General features: G+C 61.9%; 26 non-coding genes across 26 annotated transcripts; all 26 read right to left on the bottom strand.

The window, feature by feature from the left end:
* Positions 1-248: 248 nt before the first annotated feature.
* Positions 249-367, bottom strand: LOC149215638 (5S ribosomal RNA). The gene has a single exon (XR_016251333.1). It is a non-coding gene; the product is annotated as a 5S ribosomal RNA (ribosomal RNA).
* A 718-nt stretch (positions 368-1,085) lies between these two features.
* On the bottom strand, positions 1,086-1,203 carry LOC149215637 (5S ribosomal RNA). Its single transcript, XR_016251632.1, has one exon. It is a non-coding gene; the product is annotated as a 5S ribosomal RNA (ribosomal RNA).
* A 718-nt stretch (positions 1,204-1,921) lies between these two features.
* LOC149215636 (5S ribosomal RNA) lies at positions 1,922-2,040 on the bottom strand. Its single transcript, XR_016251571.1, has one exon. It is a non-coding gene; the product is annotated as a 5S ribosomal RNA (ribosomal RNA).
* A 719-nt stretch (positions 2,041-2,759) lies between these two features.
* On the bottom strand, positions 2,760-2,878 carry LOC149215635 (5S ribosomal RNA). Its single transcript, XR_016251570.1, has one exon. It is a non-coding gene; the product is annotated as a 5S ribosomal RNA (ribosomal RNA).
* Positions 2,879-3,596: 718 nt separating this feature from the next.
* On the bottom strand, positions 3,597-3,715 carry LOC149215634 (5S ribosomal RNA). Its single transcript, XR_016251569.1, has one exon. It is a non-coding gene; the product is annotated as a 5S ribosomal RNA (ribosomal RNA).
* A 718-nt stretch (positions 3,716-4,433) lies between these two features.
* On the bottom strand, positions 4,434-4,552 carry LOC149215633 (5S ribosomal RNA). The gene has a single exon (XR_016251568.1). It is a non-coding gene; the product is annotated as a 5S ribosomal RNA (ribosomal RNA).
* Positions 4,553-5,270: 718 nt separating this feature from the next.
* Positions 5,271-5,389, bottom strand: LOC149215632 (5S ribosomal RNA). Its single transcript, XR_016251567.1, has one exon. It is a non-coding gene; the product is annotated as a 5S ribosomal RNA (ribosomal RNA).
* A 488-nt stretch (positions 5,390-5,877) lies between these two features.
* LOC149215631 (5S ribosomal RNA) lies at positions 5,878-5,996 on the bottom strand. Its single transcript, XR_016251332.1, has one exon. It is a non-coding gene; the product is annotated as a 5S ribosomal RNA (ribosomal RNA).
* A 718-nt stretch (positions 5,997-6,714) lies between these two features.
* On the bottom strand, positions 6,715-6,833 carry LOC149215630 (5S ribosomal RNA). Its single transcript, XR_016251566.1, has one exon. It is a non-coding gene; the product is annotated as a 5S ribosomal RNA (ribosomal RNA).
* A 718-nt stretch (positions 6,834-7,551) lies between these two features.
* Positions 7,552-7,670, bottom strand: LOC149215629 (5S ribosomal RNA). The gene has a single exon (XR_016251565.1). It is a non-coding gene; the product is annotated as a 5S ribosomal RNA (ribosomal RNA).
* A 720-nt stretch (positions 7,671-8,390) lies between these two features.
* Positions 8,391-8,509, bottom strand: LOC149215628 (5S ribosomal RNA). Its single transcript, XR_016251563.1, has one exon. It is a non-coding gene; the product is annotated as a 5S ribosomal RNA (ribosomal RNA).
* A 717-nt stretch (positions 8,510-9,226) lies between these two features.
* Positions 9,227-9,345, bottom strand: LOC149215627 (5S ribosomal RNA). The gene has a single exon (XR_016251562.1). It is a non-coding gene; the product is annotated as a 5S ribosomal RNA (ribosomal RNA).
* A 718-nt stretch (positions 9,346-10,063) lies between these two features.
* LOC149215626 (5S ribosomal RNA) lies at positions 10,064-10,182 on the bottom strand. The gene has a single exon (XR_016251561.1). It is a non-coding gene; the product is annotated as a 5S ribosomal RNA (ribosomal RNA).
* A 718-nt stretch (positions 10,183-10,900) lies between these two features.
* Positions 10,901-11,019, bottom strand: LOC149215625 (5S ribosomal RNA). The gene has a single exon (XR_016251560.1). It is a non-coding gene; the product is annotated as a 5S ribosomal RNA (ribosomal RNA).
* A 717-nt stretch (positions 11,020-11,736) lies between these two features.
* Positions 11,737-11,855, bottom strand: LOC149215624 (5S ribosomal RNA). The gene has a single exon (XR_016251559.1). It is a non-coding gene; the product is annotated as a 5S ribosomal RNA (ribosomal RNA).
* Positions 11,856-12,573: 718 nt separating this feature from the next.
* Positions 12,574-12,692, bottom strand: LOC149215623 (5S ribosomal RNA). Its single transcript, XR_016251557.1, has one exon. It is a non-coding gene; the product is annotated as a 5S ribosomal RNA (ribosomal RNA).
* Positions 12,693-13,178: 486 nt separating this feature from the next.
* Positions 13,179-13,297, bottom strand: LOC149215622 (5S ribosomal RNA). The gene has a single exon (XR_016251331.1). It is a non-coding gene; the product is annotated as a 5S ribosomal RNA (ribosomal RNA).
* A 718-nt stretch (positions 13,298-14,015) lies between these two features.
* Positions 14,016-14,134, bottom strand: LOC149215621 (5S ribosomal RNA). Its single transcript, XR_016251556.1, has one exon. It is a non-coding gene; the product is annotated as a 5S ribosomal RNA (ribosomal RNA).
* Positions 14,135-14,839: 705 nt separating this feature from the next.
* Positions 14,840-14,958, bottom strand: LOC149215620 (5S ribosomal RNA). The gene has a single exon (XR_016251555.1). It is a non-coding gene; the product is annotated as a 5S ribosomal RNA (ribosomal RNA).
* A 718-nt stretch (positions 14,959-15,676) lies between these two features.
* LOC149215619 (5S ribosomal RNA) lies at positions 15,677-15,795 on the bottom strand. Its single transcript, XR_016251554.1, has one exon. It is a non-coding gene; the product is annotated as a 5S ribosomal RNA (ribosomal RNA).
* Positions 15,796-16,513: 718 nt separating this feature from the next.
* Positions 16,514-16,632, bottom strand: LOC149215618 (5S ribosomal RNA). Its single transcript, XR_016251553.1, has one exon. It is a non-coding gene; the product is annotated as a 5S ribosomal RNA (ribosomal RNA).
* A 718-nt stretch (positions 16,633-17,350) lies between these two features.
* Positions 17,351-17,469, bottom strand: LOC149215617 (5S ribosomal RNA). The gene has a single exon (XR_016251551.1). It is a non-coding gene; the product is annotated as a 5S ribosomal RNA (ribosomal RNA).
* Positions 17,470-17,955: 486 nt separating this feature from the next.
* LOC149215616 (5S ribosomal RNA) lies at positions 17,956-18,074 on the bottom strand. Its single transcript, XR_016251330.1, has one exon. It is a non-coding gene; the product is annotated as a 5S ribosomal RNA (ribosomal RNA).
* A 718-nt stretch (positions 18,075-18,792) lies between these two features.
* Positions 18,793-18,911, bottom strand: LOC149215615 (5S ribosomal RNA). The gene has a single exon (XR_016251550.1). It is a non-coding gene; the product is annotated as a 5S ribosomal RNA (ribosomal RNA).
* Positions 18,912-19,629: 718 nt separating this feature from the next.
* LOC149215614 (5S ribosomal RNA) lies at positions 19,630-19,748 on the bottom strand. Its single transcript, XR_016251549.1, has one exon. It is a non-coding gene; the product is annotated as a 5S ribosomal RNA (ribosomal RNA).
* A 718-nt stretch (positions 19,749-20,466) lies between these two features.
* Positions 20,467-20,585, bottom strand: LOC149215613 (5S ribosomal RNA). The gene has a single exon (XR_016251548.1). It is a non-coding gene; the product is annotated as a 5S ribosomal RNA (ribosomal RNA).
* Positions 20,586-20,725: the final 140 nt, after the last annotated feature.

Below are 20,725 nucleotides of genomic sequence, written 5' to 3'. Positions count from 1 at the left end.
CCCCTTCTCGAACTTCCCTTGGAGCAGTCTCGAGCGAGTCGCCGTTTCCCTCAGTTAGGCCCCCCTCCTTAATGCTCCAGCGATCTCTTCGTTCGCGAGATTCCGTTATAAATCGATATATAAGTGGCCCCACGCCGCAAAACAAGATAAACACGCAGCACGCAATCCAATTTACCGTCGAGCACGCGCAGCCGCGGAGTTCCGCACTAGCGCCGATCGCTCCCGCCGAGCCGCGCAAAAAGGGGGGTAGGGTGCAACACTAGGACTTCCCGGGAGGTCACCCATCCCAGTACTACTCTAGCCCAAGCGCGCTTAACTGCGGAGTTCTGATGGGATCCGGTGCATTAACGCTGGTATGATCGCACCCGCAAAGATCTCGCCCCCTCCCCCTCTTCAAGGGAGGCCGCCGAGCCACGCGCAGCGCATGGGGCCCATCCGTGGCCCTCGATCCGAAGCGGCTCGGCGCAGGAGCTCGCCCTCTTCCCCGACTTGGCGGCGCCGCCCGCCCCGCGCGGAGCCAGCGAACCAGGGGAAGAACGGAGGGGGTTAACAAAAAGAAGGACGAGAGAGAGCGGGACGAAAAAGGCGTAAGCTCCGCGGCCACCGACGACGCTGCGTGGAGCTCGCGCTGCCTTTCCGTGAACGACCCACGGGTTCCTCCGAAATTCGAGTTCCTACAAGAGTACATATGATTTAAACCTCCTACCCACTCTCCCCGTGTCATCTTCGCTGCGGTGATGCGAACGGTCCTAGATTCATCGCCCGCTGCCGCGATGCGTCGCCTCCGTTGCGCTGTGATCCCGCTCGCGACTTCCGACCGGGACGATAAATCGGTGCCCCCTTCTCGAACTTCCCTTGGAGCAGTCTCGAGCGAGTCGCCGTTTCCCTCAGTTAGGCCCCCCTCCTTAATGCTCCGGCGATCTCTTCGTTCGCGAGATTCCGTTATAAATCGATATATAAGTGGCCCCACGCCGCAAAACAAGATAAACACGCAGCACGCAATCCAATTTACCGTCGAGCACGCGCAGCCGCGGAGTTCCGCACTAGCGCCGATCGCTCCCGCCGAGCCGCGCAAAAAGGGGGGTAGGGTGCAACACTAGGACTTCCCGGGGGTCACCCATCCCAGTACTACTCTAGCCCAAGCGCGCTTAACTGCGGAGTTCTGATGGGATCCGGTGCATTAACGCTGGTATGATCGCACCCGCAAAGATCTCGCCCCCTCCCCCTCTTCAAGGGAGGCCGCCGAGCCACGCGCAGCGCATGGGGCCCATCCGTGGCCCTCGATCCGAAGCGGCTCGGCGCAGGAGCTCGCCCTCTTCCCCGACTTGGCGGCGCCGCCCGCCCCGCGCGGAGCCAGCGAACCAGGGGAAGAACGGAGGGGGTTAACAAAAAGAAGGACGAGAGAGAGCGGGACGAAAAAGGCGTAAGCTCCGCGGCCACCGACGACGCTGCGTGGAGCTCGCGCTGCCTTTCCGTGAACGACCCACGGGTTCCTCCGAAATTCGAGTTCCTACAAGAGTACATATGATTTAAACCTCCTACCCACTCTCCCCGTGTCATCTTCGCTGCGGTGATGCGAACGGTCCTAGATTCATCGCCCGCTGCCGCGATGCGTCGCCTCCGTTGCGCTGTGATCCCGCTCGCGACTTCCGACCGGGACGATAAATCGGTGCCCCCTTCTCGAACTTCCCTTGGAGCAGTCTCGAGCGAGTCGCCGTTTCCCTCAGTTAGGCCCCCCTCCTTAATGCTCCGGCGATCTCTTCGTTCGCGAGATTCCGTTATAAATCGATATATAAGTGGCCCCACGCCGCAAAACAAGATAAACACGCAGCACGCAATCCAATTTACCGTCGAGCACGCGCAGCCGCGGAGTTCCGCACTAGCGCCGATCGCTCCCGCCGAGCCGCGCAAAAAGGGGGGTAGGGTGCAACACTAGGACTTCCCGGGGGGTCACCCATCCCAGTACTACTCTAGCCCAAGCGCGCTTAACTGCGGAGTTCTGATGGGATCCGGTGCATTAACGCTGGTATGATCGCACCCGCAAAGATCTCGCCCCCTCCCCCTCTTCAAGGGAGGCCGCCGAGCCACGCGCAGCGCATGGGGCCCATCCGTGGCCCTCGATCCGAAGCGGCTCGGCGCAGGAGCTCGCCCTCTTCCCCGACTTGGCGGCGCCGCCCGCGCCCGCGCGGAGCCAGCGAACCAGGGGAAGAACGGAGGGGGTTAACAAAAAGAAGGACGAGAGAGAGCGGGACGAAAAAGGCGTAAGCTCCGCGGCCACCGACGACGCTGCGTGGAGCTCGCGCTGCCTTTCCGTGAACGACCCACGGGTTCCTCCGAAATTCGAGTTCCTACAAGAGTACATATGATTTAAACCTCCTACCCACTCTCCCCGTGTCATCTTCGCTGCGGTGATGCGAACGGTCCTAGATTCATCGCCCGCTGCCGCGATGCGTCGCCTCCGTTGCGCTGTGATCCCGCTCGCGACTTCCGACCGGGACGATAAATCGGTGCCCCCTTCTCGAACTTCCCTTGGAGCAGTCTCGAGCGAGTCGCCGTTTCCCTCAGTTAGGCCCCCCTCCTTAATGCTCCGGCGATCTCTTCGTTCGCGAGATTCCGTTATAAATCGATATATAAGTGGCCCCACGCCGCAAAACAAGATAAACACGCAGCACGCAATCCAATTTACCGTCGAGCACGCGCAGCCGCGGAGTTCCGCACTAGCGCCGATCGCTCCCGCCGAGCCGCGCAAAAAGGGGGGTAGGGTGCAACACTAGGACTTCCCGGGGGGTCACCCATCCCAGTACTACTCTAGCCCAAGCGCGCTTAACTGCGGAGTTCTGATGGGATCCGGTGCATTAACGCTGGTATGATCGCACCCGCAAAGATCTCGCCCCCTCCCCCTCTTCAAGGGAGGCCGCCGAGCCACGCGCAGCGCATGGGGCCCATCCGTGGCCCTCGATCCGAAGCGGCTCGGCGCAGGAGCTCGCCCTCTTCCCCGACTTGGCGGCGCCGCCCGCCCCGCGCGGAGCCAGCGAACCAGGGGAAGAACGGAGGGGGTTAACAAAAAGAAGGACGAGAGAGAGCGGGACGAAAAAGGCGTAAGCTCCGCGGCCACCGACGACGCTGCGTGGAGCTCGCGCTGCCTTTCCGTGAACGACCCACGGGTTCCTCCGAAATTCGAGTTCCTACAAGAGTACATATGATTTAAACCTCCTACCCACTCTCCCCGTGTCATCTTCGCTGCGGTGATGCGAACGGTCCTAGATTCATCGCCCGCTGCCGCGATGCGTCGCCTCCGTTGCGCTGTGATCCCGCTCGCGACTTCCGACCGGGACGATAAATCGGTGCCCCCTTCTCGAACTTCCCTTGGAGCAGTCTCGAGCGAGTCGCCGTTTCCCTCAGTTAGGCCCCCCTCCTTAATGCTCCGGCGATCTCTTCGTTCGCGAGATTCCGTTATAAATCGATATATAAGTGGCCCCACGCCGCAAAACAAGATAAACACGCAGCACGCAATCCAATTTACCGTCGAGCACGCGCAGCCGCGGAGTTCCGCACTAGCGCCGATCGCTCCCGCCGAGCCGCGCAAAAAGGGGGGTAGGGTGCAACACTAGGACTTCCCGGGGGGTCACCCATCCCAGTACTACTCTAGCCCAAGCGCGCTTAACTGCGGAGTTCTGATGGGATCCGGTGCATTAACGCTGGTATGATCGCACCCGCAAAGATCTCGCCCCCTCCCCCTCTTCAAGGGAGGCCGCCGAGCCACGCGCAGCGCATGGGGCCCATCCGTGGCCCTCGATCCGAAGCGGCTCGGCGCAGGAGCTCGCCCTCTTCCCCGACTTGGCGGCGCCGCCCGCCCCGCGCGGAGCCAGCGAACCAGGGGAAGAACGGAGGGGGTTAACAAAAAGAAGGACGAGAGAGAGCGGGACGAAAAAGGCGTAAGCTCCGCGGCCACCGACGACGCTGCGTGGAGCTCGCGCTGCCTTTCCGTGAACGACCCACGGGTTCCTCCGAAATTCGAGTTCCTACAAGAGTACATATGATTTAAACCTCCTACCCACTCTCCCCGTGTCATCTTCGCTGCGGTGATGCGAACGGTCCTAGATTCATCGCCCGCTGCCGCGATGCGTCGCCTCCGTTGCGCTGTGATCCCGCTCGCGACTTCCGACCGGGACGATAAATCGGTGCCCCCTTCTCGAACTTCCCTTGGAGCAGTCTCGAGCGAGTCGCCGTTTCCCTCAGTTAGGCCCCCCTCCTTAATGCTCCGGCGATCTCTTCGTTCGCGAGATTCCGTTATAAATCGATATATAAGTGGCCCCACGCCGCAAAACAAGATAAACACGCAGCACGCAATCCAATTTACCGTCGAGCACGCGCAGCCGCGGAGTTCCGCACTAGCGCCGATCGCTCCCGCCGAGCCGCGCAAAAAGGGGGGTAGGGTGCAACACTAGGACTTCCCGGGGGGTCACCCATCCCAGTACTACTCTAGCCCAAGCGCGCTTAACTGCGGAGTTCTGATGGGATCCGGTGCATTAACGCTGGTATGATCGCACCCGCAAAGATCTCGCCCCCTCCCCCTCTTCAAGGGAGGCCGCCGAGCCACGCGCAGCGCATGGGGCCCATCCGTGGCCCTCGATCCGAAGCGGCTCGGCGCAGGAGCTCGCCCTCTTCCCCGACTTGGCGGCGCCGCCCGCCCCGCGCGGAGCCAGCGAACCAGGGGAAGAACGGAGGGGGTTAACAAAAAGAAGGACGAGAGAGAGCGGGACGAAAAAGGCGTAAGCTCCGCGGCCACCGACGACGCTGCGTGGAGCTCGCGCTGCCTTTCCGTGAACGACCCACGGGTTCCTCCGAAATTCGAGTTCCTACAAGAGTACATATGATTTAAACCTCCTACCCACTCTCCCCGTGTCATCTTCGCTGCGGTGATGCGAACGGTCCTAGATTCATCGCCCGCTGCCGCGATGCGTCGCCTCCGTTGCGCTGTGATCCCGCTCGCGACTTCCGACCGGGACGATAAATCGGTGCCCCCTTCTCGAACTTCCCTTGGAGCAGTCTCGAGCGAGTCGCCGTTTCCCTCAGTTAGGCCCCCCTCCTTAATGCTCCGGCGATCTCTTCGTTCGCGAGATTCCGTTATAAATCGATATATAAGTGGCCCCACGCCGCAAAACAAGATAAACACGCAGCACGCAATCCAATTTACCGTCGAGCACGCGCAGCCGCGGAGTTCCGCACTAGCGCCGATCGCTCCCGCCGAGCCGCGCAAAAAGGGGGGTAGGGTGCAACACTAGGACTTCCCGGGGGGTCACCCATCCCAGTACTACTCTAGCCCAAGCGCGCTTAACTGCGGAGTTCTGATGGGATCCGGTGCATTAACGCTGGTATGATCGCACCCGCAAAGATCTCGCCCCCTCCCCCTCTTCAAGGGAGGCCGCCGAGCCACGCGCAGCGCATGGGGCCCATCCGTGGCCCTCGATCCGAAGCGGCTCGGCGCAGGAGCTCGCCCTCTTCCCCGACTTGGCGGCGCCGCCCGCCCCGCGCGGAGCCAGCGAACCAGGGGAAGAACGGAGGGGGTTAACAAAAAGAAGGACGAGAGAGAGCGGGACGAAAAAGGCGTAAGCTCCGCGGCCACCGACGACGCTGCGTGGAGCTCGCGCTGCCTTTCCGTGAACGACCCACGGGTTCCTCCGAAATTCGAGTTCCTACAAGAGTACATATGATTTAAACCTCCTACCCACTCTCCCCGTGTCATCTTCGCTGCGGTGATGCGAACGGTCCTAGATTCATCGCAGCACGCAATCCAATTTACCGTCGAGCACGCGCAGCCGCGGAGTTCCGCACTAGCGCCGATCGCTCCCGCCGAGCCGCGCAAAAAAGGGGGGTAGGGTGCAACACTAGGACTTCCCGGGAGGTCACCCATCCCAGTACTACTCTAGCCCAAGCGCGCTTAACTGCGGAGTTCTGATGGGATCCGGTGCATTAACGCTGGTATGATCGCACCCGCAAAGATCTCGCCCCCTCCCCCTCTTCAAGGGAGGCCGCCGAGCCACGCGCAGCGCATGGGGCCCATCCGTGGCCCTCGATCCGAAGCGGCTCGGCGCAGGAGCTCGCCCTCTTCCCCGACTTGGCGGCGCCGCCCGCCCCGCGCGGAGCCAGCGAAGCAGGGGAAGAACGGAGGGGGTTAACAAAAAGAAGGACGAGAGAGAGCGGGACGAAAAAGGCGTAAGCTCCGCGGCCACCGACGACGCTGCGTGGAGCTCGCGCTGCCTTTCCGTGAACGACCCACGGGTTCCTCCGAAATTCGAGTTCCTACAAGAGTACATATGATTTAAACCTCCTACCCACTCTCCCCGTGTCATCTTCGCTGCGGTGATGCGAACGGTCCTAGATTCATCGCCCGCTGCCGCGATGCGTCGCCTCCGTTGCGCTGTGATCCCGCTCGCGACTTCCGACCGGGACGATAAATCGGTGCCCCCTTCTCGAACTTCCCTTGGAGCAGTCTCGAGCGAGTCGCCGTTTCCCTCAGTTAGGCCCCCCTCCTTAATGCTCCGGCGATCTCTTCGTTCGCGAGATTCCGTTATAAATCGATATATAAGTGGCCCCACGCCGCAAAACAAGATAAACACGCAGCACGCAATCCAATTTACCGTCGAGCACGCGCAGCCGCGGAGTTCCGCACTAGCGCCGATCGCTCCCGCCGAGCCGCGCAAAAAGGGGGGTAGGGTGCAACACTAGGACTTCCCGGGGGGTCACCCATCCCAGTACTACTCTAGCCCAAGCGCGCTTAACTGCGGAGTTCTGATGGGATCCGGTGCATTAACGCTGGTATGATCGCACCCGCAAAGATCTCGCCCCCTCCCCCTCTTCAAGGGAGGCCGCCGAGCCACGCGCAGCGCATGGGGCCCATCCGTGGCCCTCGATCCGAAGCGGCTCGGCGCAGGAGCTCGCCCTCTTCCCCGACTTGGCGGCGCCGCCCGCCCCGCGCGGAGCCAGCGAACCAGGGGAAGAACGGAGGGGGTTAACAAAAAGAAGGACGAGAGAGAGCGGGACGAAAAAGGCGTAAGCTCCGCGGCCACCGACGACGCTGCGTGGAGCTCGCGCTGCCTTTCCGTGAACGACCCACGGGTTCCTCCGAAATTCGAGTTCCTACAAGAGTACATATGATTTAAACCTCCTACCCACTCTCCCCGTGTCATCTTCGCTGCGGTGATGCGAACGGTCCTAGATTCATCGCCCGCTGCCGCGATGCGTCGCCTCCGTTGCGCTGTGATCCCGCTCGCGACTTCCGACCGGGACGATAAATCGGTGCCCCCTTCTCGAACTTCCCTTGGAGCAGTCTCGAGCGAGTCGCCGTTTCCCTCAGTTAGGCCCCCCTCCTTAATGCTCCGGCGATCTCTTCGTTCGCGAGATTCCGTTATAAATCGATATATAAGTGGCCCCACGCCGCAAAACAAGATAAACACGCAGCACGCAATCCAATTTACCGTCGAGCACGCGCAGCCGCGGAGTTCCGCACTAGCGCCGATCGCTCCCGCCGAGCCGCGCAAAAAGGGGGGTAGGGTGCAACACTAGGACTTCCCGGGGGGTCACCCATCCCAGTACTACTCTAGCCCAAGCGCGCTTAACTGCGGAGTTCTGATGGGATCCGGTGCATTAACGCTGGTATGATCGCACCCGCAAAGATCTCGCCCCCTCCCCCTCTTCAAGGGAGGCCGCCGAGCCACGCGCAGCGCATGGGGCCCATCCGTGGCCCTCGATCCGAAGCGGCTCGGCGCAGGAGCTCGCCCTCTTCCCCGACTTGGCGGCGCCGCCCGCCCCGCGCGGAGCCAGCGAAGCAGGGGAAGAACGGAGGGGGTTAACAAAAAGAAGGACGAGAGAGAGCGGGACGAAAAAGGCGTAAGCTCCGCGGCCACCGACGACGCTGCGTGGAGCTCGCGCTGCCTTTCCGTGAACGACCCACGGGTTCCTCCGAAATTCGAGTTCCTACAAGAGTACATATGATTTAAACCTCCTACCCACTCTCCCCGTGTCATCTTCGCTGCGGTGATGCGAACGGTCCTAGATTCATCGCCCGCTGCCGCGATGCGTCGCCTCCGTTGCGCTGTGATCCCGCTCGCGACTTCCGACCGGGACGATAAATCGGTGCCCCCTTCTCGAACTTCCCTTGGAGCAGTCTCGAGCGAGTCGCCGTTTCCCTCAGTTAGGCCCCCCCCCCCTTAATGCTCCGGCGATCTCTTCGTTCGCGAGATTCCGTTATAAATCGATATATAAGTGGCCCCACGCCGCAAAACAAGATAAACACGCAGCACGCAATCCAATTTACCGTCGAGCACGCGCAGCCGCGGAGTTCCGCACTAGCGCCGATCGCTCCCGCCGAGCCGCGCAAAAAGGGGGGTAGGGTGCAACACTAGGACTTCCCGGGGGGTCACCCATCCCAGTACTACTCTAGCCCAAGCGCGCTTAACTGCGGAGTTCTGATGGGATCCGGTGCATTAACGCTGGTATGATCGCACCCGCAAAGATCTCGCCCCCTCCCCCTCTTCAAGGGAGGCCGCCGAGCCACGCGCAGCGCATGGGGCCCATCCGTGGCCCTCGATCCGAAGCGGCTCGGCGCAGGAGCTCGCCCTCTTCCCCGACTTGGCGGCGCCGCCCGCCCCGCGCGGAGCCAGCGAACCAGGGGAAGAACGGAGGGGGTTAACAAAAAGAAGGACGAGAGAGAGCGGGACGAAAAAGGCGTAAGCTCCGCGGCCACCGACGACGCTGCGTGGAGCTCGCGCTGCCTTTCCGTGAACGACCCACGGGTTCCTCCGAAATTCGAGTTCCTACAAGAGTACATATGATTTAAACCTCCTACCCACTCTCCCCGTGTCATCTTCGCTGCGGTGATGCGAACGGTCCTAGATTCATCGCCCGCTGCCGCGATGCGTCGCCTCCGTTGCGCTGTGATCCCGCTCGCGACTTCCGACCGGGACGATAAATCGGTGCCCCCTTCTCGAACTTCCCTTGGAGCAGTCTCGAGCGAGTCGCCGTTTCCCTCAGTTAGGCCCCCTCCTTAATGCTCCGGCGATCTCTTCGTTCGCGAGATTCCGTTATAAATCGATATATAAGTGGCCCCACGCCGCAAAACAAGATAAACACGCAGCACGCAATCCAATTTACCGTCGAGCACGCGCAGCCGCGGAGTTCCGCACTAGCGCCGATCGCTCCCGCCGAGCCGCGCAAAAAGGGGGGTAGGGTGCAACACTAGGACTTCCCGGGGGGTCACCCATCCCAGTACTACTCTAGCCCAAGCGCGCTTAACTGCGGAGTTCTGATGGGATCCGGTGCATTAACGCTGGTATGATCGCACCCGCAAAGATCTCGCCCCCTCCCCCTCTTCAAGGGAGGCCGCCGAGCCACGCGCAGCGCATGGGGCCCATCCGTGGCCCTCGATCCGAAGCGGCTCGGCGCAGGAGCTCGCCCTCTTCCCCGACTTGGCGGCGCCGCCCGCCCCGCGCGGAGCCAGCGAACCAGGGGAAGAACGGAGGGGGTTAACAAAAAGAAGGACGAGAGAGAGCGGGACGAAAAAGGCGTAAGCTCCGCGGCCACCGACGACGCTGCGTGGAGCTCGCGCTGCCTTTCCGTGAACGACCCACGGGTTCCTCCGAAATTCGAGTTCCTACAAGAGTACATATGATTTAAACCTCCTACCCACTCTCCCCGTGTCATCTTCGCTGCGGTGATGCGAACGGTCCTAGATTCATCGCCCGCTGCCGCGATGCGTCGCCTCCGTTGCGCTGTGATCCCGCTCGCGACTTCCGACCGGGACGATAAATCGGTGCCCCCTTCTCGAACTTCCCTTGGAGCAGTCTCGAGCGAGTCGCCGTTTCCCTCAGTTAGGCCCCCCTCCTTAATGCTCCGGCGATCTCTTCGTTCGCGAGATTCCGTTATAAATCGATATATAAGTGGCCCCACGCCGCAAAACAAGATAAACACGCAGCACGCAATCCAATTTACCGTCGAGCACGCGCAGCCGCGGAGTTCCGCACTAGCGCCGATCGCTCCCGCCGAGCCGCGCAAAAAGGGGGGTAGGGTGCAACACTAGGACTTCCCGGGGGGTCACCCATCCCAGTACTACTCTAGCCCAAGCGCGCTTAACTGCGGAGTTCTGATGGGATCCGGTGCATTAACGCTGGTATGATCGCACCCGCAAAGATCTCGCCCCCTCCCCCTCTTCAAGGGAGGCCGCCGAGCCACGCGCAGCGCATGGGGCCCATCCGTGGCCCTCGATCCGAAGCGGCTCGGCGCAGGAGCTCGCCCTCTTCCCCGACTTGGCGGCGCCGCCCGCCCCGCGCGGAGCCAGCGAACCAGGGGAAGAACGGAGGGGGTTAACAAAAAGAAGGACGAGAGAGAGCGGGACGAAAAAGGCGTAAGCTCCGCGGCCACCGACGACGCTGCGTGGAGCTCGCGCTGCCTTTCCGTGAACGACCCACGGGTTCCTCCGAAATTCGAGTTCCTACAAGAGTACATATGATTTAAACCTCCTACCCACTCTCCCCGTGTCATCTTCGCTGCGGTGATGCGAACGGTCCTAGATTCATCGCCCGCTGCCGCGATGCGTCGCCTCCGTTGCGCTGTGATCCCGCTCGCGACTTCCGACCGGGACGATAAATCGGTGCCCCCTTCTCGAACTTCCCTTGGAGCAGTCTCGAGCGAGTCGCCGTTTCCCTCAGTTAGGCCCCCCTCCTTAATGCTCCGGCGATCTCTTCGTTCGCGAGATTCCGTTATAAATCGATATATAAGTGGCCCCACGCCGCAAAACAAGATAAACACGCAGCACGCAATCCAATTTACCGTCGAGCACGCGCAGCCGCGGAGTTCCGCACTAGCGCCGATCGCTCCCGCCGAGCCGCGCAAAAAGGGGGGTAGGGTGCAACACTAGGACTTCCCGGGGGGTCACCCATCCCAGTACTACTCTAGCCCAAGCGCGCTTAACTGCGGAGTTCTGATGGGATCCGGTGCATTAACGCTGGTATGATCGCACCCGCAAAGATCTCGCCCCCTCCCCCTCTTCAAGGGAGGCCGCCGAGCCACGCGCAGCGCATGGGGCCCATCCGTGGCCCTCGATCCGAAGCGGCTCGGCGCAGGAGCTCGCCCTCTTCCCCGACTTGGCGGCGCCGCCCGCCCCGCGCGGAGCCAGCGAACCAGGGGAAGAACGGAGGGGGTTAACAAAAAGAAGGACGAGAGAGAGCGGGACGAAAAAGGCGTAAGCTCCGCGGCCACCGACGACGCTGCGTGGAGCTCGCGCTGCCTTTCCGTGAACGACCCACGGGTTCCTCCGAAATTCGAGTTCCTACAAGAGTACATATGATTTAAACCTCCTACCCACTCTCCCCGTGTCATCTTCGCTGCGGTGATGCGAACGGTCCTAGATTCATCGCCCGCTGCCGCGATGCGTCGCCTCCGTTGCGCTGTGATCCCGCTCGCGACTTCCGACCGGGACGATAAATCGGTGCCCCTTCTCGAACTTCCCTTGGAGCAGTCTCGAGCGAGTCGCCGTTTCCCTCAGTTAGGCCCCCCTCCTTAATGCTCCGGCGATCTCTTCGTTCGCGAGATTCCGTTATAAATCGATATATAAGTGGCCCCACGCCGCAAAACAAGATAAACACGCAGCACGCAATCCAATTTACCGTCGAGCACGCGCAGCCGCGGAGTTCCGCACTAGCGCCGATCGCTCCCGCCGAGCCGCGCAAAAAGGGGGGTAGGGTGCAACACTAGGACTTCCCGGGGGGTCACCCATCCCAGTACTACTCTAGCCCAAGCGCGCTTAACTGCGGAGTTCTGATGGGATCCGGTGCATTAACGCTGGTATGATCGCACCCGCAAAGATCTCGCCCCCTCCCCCTCTTCAAGGGAGGCCGCCGAGCCACGCGCAGCGCATGGGGCCCATCCGTGGCCCTCGATCCGAAGCGGCTCGGCGCAGGAGCTCGCCCTCTTCCCCGACTTGGCGGCGCCGCCCGCCCCGCGCGGAGCCAGCGAACCAGGGGAAGAACGGAGGGGGTTAACAAAAAGAAGGACGAGAGAGAGCGGGACGAAAAAGGCGTAAGCTCCGCGGCCACCGACGACGCTGCGTGGAGCTCGCGCTGCCTTTCCGTGAACGACCCACGGGTTCCTCCGAAATTCGAGTTCCTACAAGAGTACATATGATTTAAACCTCCTACCCACTCTCCCCGTGTCATCTTCGCTGCGGTGATGCGAACGGTCCTAGATTCATCGCCCGCTGCCGCGATGCGTCGCCTCCGTTGCGCTGTGATCCCGCTCGCGACTTCCGACCGGGACGATAAATCGGTGCCCCCTTCTCGAACTTCCCTTGGAGCAGTCTCGAGCGAGTCGCCGTTTCCCTCAGTTAGGCCCCCCTCCTTAATGCTCCGGCGATCTCTTCGTTCGCGAGATTCCGTTATAAATCGATATATAAGTGGCCCCACGCCGCAAAACAAGATAAACACGCAGCACGCAATCCAATTTACCGTCGAGCACGCGCAGCCGCGGAGTTCCGCACTAGCGCCGATCGCTCCCGCCGAGCCGCGCAAAAAGGGGGGTAGGGTGCAACACTAGGACTTCCCGGGGGGTCACCCATCCCAGTACTACTCTAGCCCAAGCGCGCTTAACTGCGGAGTTCTGATGGGATCCGGTGCATTAACGCTGGTATGATCGCACCCGCAAAGATCTCGCCCCCTCCCCCTCTTCAAGGGAGGCCGCCGAGCCACGCGCAGCGCATGGGGCCCATCCGTGGCCCTCGATCCGAAGCGGCTCGGCGCAGGAGCTCGCCCTCTTCCCCGACTTGGCGGCGCCGCCCGCCCCGCGCGGAGCCAGCGAACCAGGGGAAGAACGGAGGGGGTTAACAAAAAGAAGGACGAGAGAGAGCGGGACGAAAAAGGCGTAAGCTCCGCGGCCACCGACGACGCTGCGTGGAGCTCGCGCTGCCTTTCCGTGAACGACCCACGGGTTCCTCCGAAATTCGAGTTCCTACAAGAGTACATATGATTTAAACCTCCTACCCACTCTCCCCGTGTCATCTTCGCTGCGGTGATGCGAACGGTCCTAGATTCATCGCAGCACGCAATCCAATTTACCGTCGAGCACGCGCAGCCGCGAAGTTCCGCACTAGCGCCGATCGCTCCCGCGAGCCGCGCAAAAAGGGGGGTAGGGTGCAACACTAGGACTTCCCGGGAGGTCACCCATCCCAGTACTACTCTAGCCCAAGCGCGCTTAACTGCGGAGTTCTGATGGGATCCGGTGCATTAACGCTGGTATGATCGCACCCGCAAAGATCTCGCCCCCTCCCCCTCTTCAAGGGAGGCCGCCGAGCCACGCGCAGCGCATGGGGCCCATCCGTGGCCCTCGATCCGAAGCGGCTCGGCGCAGGAGCTCGCCCTCTTCCCCGACTTGGCGGCGCCGCCCGCCCCGCGCGGAGCCAGCGAAGCAGGGGAAGAACGGAGGGGGTTAACAAAAAGAAGGACGAGAGAGAGCGGGACGAAAAAGGCGTAAGCTCCGCGGCCACCGACGACGCTGCGTGGAGCTCGCGCTGCCTTTCCGTGAACGACCCACGGGTTCCTCCGAAATTCGAGTTCCTACAAGAGTACATATGATTTAAACCTCCTACCCACTCTCCCCGTGTCATCTTCGCTGCGGTGATGCGAACGGTCCTAGATTCATCGCCCGCTGCCGCGATGCGTCGCCTCCGTTGCGCTGTGATCCCGCTCGCGACTTCCGACCGGGACGATAAATCGGTGCCCCCTTCTCGAACTTCCCTTGGAGCAGTCTCGAGCGAGTCGCCGTTTCCCTCAGTTAGGCCCCCCTCCTTAATGCTCCGGCGATCTCTTCGTTCGCGAGATTCCGTTATAAATCGATATATAAGTGGCCCCACGCCGCAAAACAAGATAAACACGCAGCACGCAATCCAATTTACCGTCGAGCACGCGCAGCCGCGGAGTTCCGCACTAGCGCCGATCGCTCCCGCCGAGCCGCGCAAAAAGGGGGGTAGGGTGCAACACTAGGACTTCCCGGGGGGTCACCCATCCCAGTACTACTCTAGCCCAAGCGCGCTTAACTGCGGAGTTCTGATGGGATCCGGTGCATTAACGCTGGTATGATCGCACCCGCAAAGATCTCGCCCCCTCCCCCTCTTCAAGGGAGGCCGCCGAGCCACGCGCAGCGCATGGGGCCCATCCGTGGCCCTCGATCCGAAGCGGCTCGGCGCAGGAGCTCGCCCTCTTCCCCGACTTGGCGGCGCCGCCCGCCCCGCGCGGAGCCAGCGAAGCAGGGGAAGAACGGAGGGGGTTAACAAAAAGAAGGACGAGAGAGAGCGGGACGAAAAAGGCGTAAGCTCCGCGGCCACCGACGACGCTGCGTGGAGCTCGCGCTGCCTTTCCGTGAACGACCCACGGGTTCCTCCGAAATTCGAGTTCCTAGAAGAGTACATATGATTTAAACCTCCTACCCACTCTCCCCGTGTCATCTTCGCTGCGGTGATGCGAACGGTCCTAGATTCATCGCCCGCTGCCGCGATGCGTCGCCTCCGTTGCGCTGTGATCCCGACCGGGACGATAAATCGGTGCCCCCTTCTCGAACTTCCCTTGGAGCAGTCTCGAGCGAGTCGCCGTTTCCCTCAGTTAGGCCCCCCTCCTTAATGCTCCGGCGATCTCTTCGTTCGCGAGATTCCGTTATAAATCGATATATAAGTGGCCCCACGCCGCAAAACAAGATAAACACGGAGCACGCAATCCAATTTACCGTCGAGCACGCGCAGCCGCGGAGTTCCGCACTAGCGCCGATCGCTCCCGCCGAGCCGCGCAAAAAGGGGGGTAGGGTGCAACACTAGGACTTCCCGGGGGGTCACCCATCCCAGTACTACTCTAGCCCAAGCGCGCTTAACTGCGGAGTTCTGATGGGATCCGGTGCATTAACGCTGGTATGATCGCACCCGCAAAGATCTCGCCCCCTCCCCCTCTTCAAGGGAGGCCGCCGAGCCACGCGCAGCGCATGGGGCCCATCCGTGGCCCTCGATCCGAAGCGGCTCGGCGCAGGAGCTCGCCCTCTTCCCCGACTTGGCGGCGCCGCCCGCCCCGCGCGGAGCCAGCGAACCAGGGGAAGAACGGAGGGGGTTAACAAAAAGAAGGACGAGAGAGAGCGGGACGAAAAAGGCGTAAGCTCCGCGGCCACCGACGACGCTGCGTGGAGCTCGCGCTGCCTTTCCGTGAACGACCCACGGGTTCCTCCGAAATTCGAGTTCCTACAAGAGTACATATGATTTAAACCTCCTACCCACTCTCCCCGTGTCATCTTCGCTGCGGTGATGCGAACGGTCCTAGATTCATCGCCCGCTGCCGCGATGCGTCGCCTCCGTTGCGCTGTGATCCCGCTCGCGACTTCCGACCGGGACGATAAATCGGTGCCCCCTTCTCGAACTTCCCTTGGAGCAGTCTCGAGCGAGTCGCCGTTTCCCTCAGTTAGGCCCCCCTCCTTAATGCTCCGGCGATCTCTTCGTTCGCGAGATTCCGTTATAAATCGATATATAAGTGGCCCCACGCCGCAAAACAAGATAAACACGCAGCACGCAATCCAATTTACCGTCGAGCACGCGCAGCCGCGGAGTTCCGCACTAGCGCCGATCGCTCCCGCCGAGCCGCGCAAAAAGGGGGGTAGGGTGCAACACTAGGACTTCCCGGGGGGTCACCCATCCCAGTACTACTCTAGCCCAAGCGCGCTTAACTGCGGAGTTCTGATGGGATCCGGTGCATTAACGCTGGTATGATCGCACCCGCAAAGATCTCGCCCCCTCCCCCTCTTCAAGGGAGGCCGCCGAGCCACGCGCAGCGCATGGGGCCCATCCGTGGCCCTCGATCCGAAGCGGCTCGGCGCAGGAGCTCGCCCTCTTCCCCGACTTGGCGGCGCCGCCCGCCCCGCGCGGAGCCAGCGAACCAGGGGAAGAACGGAGGGGGTTAACAAAAAGAAGGACGAGAGAGAGCGGGACGAAAAAGGCGTAAGCTCCGCGGCCACCGACGACGCTGCGTGGAGCTCGCGCTGCCTTTCCGTGAACGACCCACGGGTTCCTCCGAAATTCGAGTTCCTACAAGAGTACATATGATTTAAACCTCCTACCCACTCTCCCCGTGTCATCTTCGCTGCGGTGATGCGAACGGTCCTAGATTCATCGCCCGCTGCCGCGATGCGTCGCCTCCGTTGCGCTGTGATCCCGCTCGCGACTTCCGACCGGGACGATAAATCGGTGCCCCCTTCTCGAACTTCCCTTGGAGCAGTCTCGAGCGAGTCGCCGTTTCCCTCAGTTAGGCCCCCCTCCTTAATGCTCCGGCGATCTCTTCGTTCGCGAGATTCCGTTATAAATCGATATATAAGTGGCCCCACGCCGCAAAACAAGATAAACACGCAGCACGCAATCCAATTTACCGTCGAGCACGCGCAGCCGCGGAGTTCCGCACTAGCGCCGATCGCTCCCGCCGAGCCGCGCAAAAAGGGGGGTAGGGTGCAACACTAGGACTTCCCGGGGGGTCACCCATCCCAGTACTACTCTAGCCCAAGCGCGCTTAACTGCGGAGTTCTGATGGGATCCGGTGCATTAACGCTGGTATGATCGCACCCGCAAAGATCTCGCCCCCTCCCCCTCTTCAAGGGAGGCCGCCGAGCCACGCGCAGCGCATGGGGCCCATCCGTGGCCCTCGATCCGAAGCGGCTCGGCGCAGGAGCTCGCCCTCTTCCCCGACTTGGCGGCGCCGCCCGCCCCGCGCGGAGCCAGCGAACCAGGGGAAGAACGGAGGGGGTTAACAAAAAGAAGGACGAGAGAGAGCGGGACGAAAAAGGCGTAAGCTCCGCGGCCACCGACGACGCTGCGTGGAGCTCGCGCTGCCTTTCCGTGAACGACCCACGGGTTCCTCCGAAATTCGAGTTCCTACAAGAGTACATATGATTTAAACCTCCTACCCACTCTCCCCGTGTCATCTTCGCTGCGGTGATGCGAACGGTCCTAGATTCATCGCCCGCTGCCGCGATGCGTCGCCTCCGTTGCGCTGTGATCCCGCTCGCGACTTCCGACCGGGACGATAAATCGGTGCCCCCTTCTCGAACTTCCCTTGGAGCAGTCTCGAGCGAGTCGCCGTTTCCCTCAGTTAGGCCCCCCTCCTTAATGCTCCGGCGATCTCTTCGTTCGCGAGATTCCGTTATAAATCGATATATAAGTGGCCCCACGCCGCAAAACAAGATAAACACGCAGCACGCAATCCAATTTACCGTCGAGCACGCGCAGCCGCGGAGTTCCGCACTAGCGCCGATCGCTCCCGCCGAGCCGCGCAAAAAGGGGGGTAGGGTGCAACACTAGGACTTCCCGGGGGGTCACCCATCCCAGTACTACTCTAGCCCAAGCGCGCTTAACTGCGGAGTTCTGATGGGATCCGGTGCATTAACGCTGGTATGATCGCACCCGCAAAGATCTCGCCCCCTCCCCCTCTTCAAGGGAGGCCGCCGAGCCACGCGCAGCGCATGGGGCCCATCCGTGGCCCTCGATCCGAAGCGGCTCGGCGCAGGAGCTCGCCCTCTTCCCGACTTGGCGGCGCCGCCCGCCCCGCGCGGAGCCAGCGAACCAGGGGAAGAACGGAGGGGGTTAACAAAAAGAAGGACGAGAGAGAGCGGGACGAAAAAGGCGTAAGCTCCGCGGCCACCGACGACGCTGCGTGGAGCTCGCGCTGCCTTTCCGTGAACGACCCACGGGTTCCTCCGAAATTCGAGTTCCTACAAGAGTACATATGATTTAAACCTCCTACCCACTCTCCCCGTGTCATCTTCGCTGCGGTGATGCGAACGGTCCTAGATTCATCGCAGCACGCAATCCAATTTACCGTCGAGCACGCGCAGCCGCGGAGTTCCGCACTAGCGCCGATCGCTCCCGCCGAGCCGCGCAAAAAGGGGGGTAGGGTGCAACACTAGGACTTCCCGGGAGGTCACCCATCCCAGTACTACTCTAGCCCAAGCGCGCTTAACTGCGGAGTTCTGATGGGATCCGGTGCATTAACGCTGGTATGATCGCACCCGCAAAGATCTCGCCCCCTCCCCCTCTTCAAGGGAGGCCGCCGAGCCACGCGCAGCGCATGGGGCCCATCCGTGGCCCTCGATCCGAAGCGGCTCGGCGCAGGAGCTCGCCCTCTTCCCCGACTTGGCGGCGCCGCCCGCCCCGCGCGGAGCCAGCGAAGCAGGGGAAGAACGGAGGGGGTTAACAAAAAGAAGGACGAGAGAGAGCGGGACGAAAAAGGCGTAAGCTCCGCGGCCACCGACGACGCTGCGTGGAGCTCGCGCTGCCTTTCCGTGAACGACCCACGGGTTCCTCCGAAATTCGAGTTCCTACAAGAGTACATATGATTTAAACCTCCTACCCACTCTCCCCGTGTCATCTTCGCTGCGGTGATGCGAACGGTCCTAGATTCATCGCCCGCTGCCGCGATGCGTCGCCTCCGTTGCGCTGTGATCCCGCTCGCGACTTCCGACCGGGACGATAAATCGGTGCCCCCTTCTCGAACTTCCCTTGGAGCAGTCTCGAGCGAGTCGCCGTTTCCCTCAGTTAGGCCCCCCTCCTTAATGCTCCGGCGATCTCTTCGTTCGCGAGATTCCGTTATAAATCGATATATAAGTGGCCCCACGCCGCAAAACAAGATAAACACGCAGCACGCAATCCAATTTACCGTCGAGCACGCGCAGCCGCGGAGTTCCGCACTAGCGCCGATCGCTCCCGCCGAGCCGCGCAAAAAGGGGGGTAGGGTGCAACACTAGGACTTCCCGGGGGGTCACCCATCCCAGTACTACTCTAGCCCAAGCGCGCTTAACTGCGGAGTTCTGATGGGATCCGGTGCATTAACGCTGGTATGATCGCACCCGCAAAGATCTCGCCCCCTCCCCCTCTTCAAGGGAGGCCGCCGAGCCACGCGCAGCGCATGGGGCCCATCCGTGGCCCTCGATCCGAAGCGGCTCGGCGCAGGAGCTCGCCCTCTTCCCCGACTTGGCGGCGCCGCCCGCCCCGCGCGGAGCCAGCGAAGCAGGGGAAGAACGGAGGGGGTTAACAAAAAGAAGGACGAGAGAGAGCGGGACGAAAAAGGCGTAAGCTCCGCGGCCACCGACGACGCTGCGTGGAGCTCGCGCTGCCTTTCCGTGAACGACCCACGGGTTCCTCCGAAATTCGAGTTCCTACAAGAGTACATATGATTTAAACCTCCTACCCACTCTCCCCGTGTCATCTTCGCTGCGGTGATGCGAACGGTCCTAGATTCATCGCCCGCTGCCGCGATGCGTCGCCTCCGTTGCGCTGTGATCCCGCTCGCGACTTCCGACCGGGACGATAAATCGGTGCCCCCTTCTCGAACTTCCCTTGGAGCAGTCTCGAGCGAGTCGCCGTTTCCCTCAGTTAGGCCCCCCTCCTTAATGCTCCGGCGATCTCTTCGTTCGCGAGATTCCGTTATAAATCGATATATAAGTGGCCCCACGCCGCAAAACAAGATAAACACGCAGCACGCAATCCAATTTACCGTCGAGCACGCGCAGCCGCGGAGTTCCGCACTAGCGCCGATCGCTCCCGCCGAGCCGCGCAAAAAGGGGGGTAGGGTGCAACACTAGGACTTCCCGGGGGGTCACCCATCCCAGTACTACTCTAGCCCAAGCGCGCTTAACTGCGGAGTTCTGATGGGATCCGGTGCATTAACGCTGGTATGATCGCACCCGCAAAGATCTCGCCCCCTCCCCCTCTTCAAGGGAGGCCGCCGAGCCACGCGCAGCGCATGGGGCCCATCCGTGGCCCTCGATCCGAAGCGGCTCGGCGCAGGAGCTCGCCCTCTTCCCCGACTTGGCGGCGCCGCCCGCCCCGCGCGGAGCCAGCGAACCAGGGGAAGAACGGAGGGGGTTAACAAAAAGAAGGACGAGAGAGAGCGGGACGAAAAAGGCGTAAGCTCCGCGGCCACCGACGACGCTGCGTGGAGCTCGCGCTGCCTTTCCGTGAACGACCCACGGGTTCCTCCGAAATTCGAGTTCCTACAAGAGTACATATGATTTAAACCTCCTACCCACTCTCCCCGTGTCATCTTCGCTGCGGTGATGCGAACGGTCCTAGATTCATCGCCCGCTGCCGCGATGCGTCGCCTCCGTTGCGCTGTGATCCCGCTCGCGACTTCCGACCGGGACGATAAATCGGTGCCCCCTTCTCGAACTTCCCTTGGAGCAGTCTCGAGCGAGTCGCCGTTTCCCTCAGTTAGGCCCCCCTCCTTAATGCTCCGGCGATCTCTTCGTTCGCGAGATTCCGTTATAAATCGATATATAAGTGGCCCCACGCCGCAAAACAAGATAAACACGCAGCACGCAATCCAATTTACCGTCGAGCACGCGCAGCCGCGGAGTTCCGCACTAGCGCCGATCGCTCCCGCCGAGCCGCGCAAAAAGGGGGGTAGGGTGCAACACTAGGACTTCCCGGGGGGTCACCCATCCCAGTACTACTCTAGCCCAAGCGCGCTTAACTGCGGAGTTCTGATGGGATCCGGTGCATTAACGCTGGTATGATCGCACCCGCAAAGATCTCGCCCCCTCCCCTCTTCAAGGGAGGCCGCCGAGCCACGCGCAGCGCATGGGGCCCATCCGTGGCCCTCGATCCGAAGCGGCTCGGCGCAGGAGCTCGCCCTCTTCCCCGACTTGGCGGCGCCGCCCGCCC

The sequence above is a fragment of the Pinus tabuliformis genome, chromosome 1_1, assembly GCF_031772625.1.
Source record: "Pinus tabuliformis cultivar Carrire ecotype Pingquan chromosome 1_1, CPIR1, whole genome shotgun sequence".
Taxonomy (NCBI): Eukaryota; Viridiplantae; Streptophyta; class Pinopsida; order Pinales; family Pinaceae; genus Pinus; species Pinus tabuliformis.
This window is presented reverse-complemented; position numbering and strand designations above follow the sequence as displayed.